Source organism: Priapulus caudatus, unplaced genomic scaffold, assembly GCF_000485595.1.
Source record: "Priapulus caudatus unplaced genomic scaffold, Priapulus_caudatus-5.0.1 Scaffold44, whole genome shotgun sequence".
Classification (NCBI taxonomy): domain Eukaryota; kingdom Metazoa; phylum Priapulida; class Priapulimorpha; order Priapulimorphida; family Priapulidae; genus Priapulus; species Priapulus caudatus.
Genome location: NW_014577105.1, coordinates 554273 through 555393, shown reverse-complemented (window position 1 = coordinate 555393; position 1121 = coordinate 554273).

Here is a 1121-nt window from a genome sequence, read left to right as displayed (position 1 = left end):
CACACACACACACGCACACACACACGCACACACACACACACACACACACACACACACACACACATACACATACACATACATGCACACGCACGAGCATACACGGTGTTGACAAGCGCACCCACCGGTTTATCAACTCGGCTTGCTTTCTATCGACAGCTTTCACTCGCAGCTGTTTAGAAACGCGCCGTTTCGAAACCGAGAAGTCGCGAAGGCGGTGTGTGTGTATATGGAGAGGGGGGGGGGTAAGAAAGTCCGAGATAACCTATTGCACCTACTTTAAATAAGTGTAGCCGTGTAACATTTATTAAACAAAAAACCTTTTTTTGGCAATCTAACGGAGTTTCTTGAGTAATTCTGACATCGTCGATAAAATAGCGTCATGCGGAAAATGAAATATATAAAGCACAAGCAAGTAAAGATTACAGCCTAGAGTGTGTCTATGCCAGACAATGGTCGTGTGGCATGAGTCATACAAACAGTGTTTTGCGTTACGACGTTCACAGAAGGGTTTCAAACCACCATTATTTTCATTTTTGCTCGTTTCACGTGTACGCTGTCAATTCGCGGCTACTGCAACACTTTACAAAACCCTGTATTTATGTTACTACGCCCCGCTTTGTGCACACGTCACCCCTCCTCTAGCCTTCACATCATACTGCACTATTCTCTATCTACGTGACTCCGCTCACCACGTATCTACGTCACTCCAACCCTACGCTGCATCTAACCCACGTACCCACATTTACTCATATGTGACATTGTATCTACGTCACCCCACGCTACCATGTATCAATGGTACTCTAGACCCATGTTATTCTATAGCAACGTCACCTTCAATAGACTATTAAGTAAAGAAGACTTCCTTTACACCACCCCTCATCCCTGGATCCTCACCCCTTACACTCTCTGGACGTTATCTTCACCCTGTTCTGCATACCCACGCTACCCTGTATAGATAGATGTTAGCCCACGCTATCCCGCGTACACTTCTCGGCCTCTGCTCCTGTACAGATTTGTGGAGCTGTCTACGTACCCAGGGGAGGAATCCATACGCCAAACAGGTGCTGGTGACGACGTTGCTGAACCATGGCGATAAACTGTAGCCAACTAACGCAAAGTTC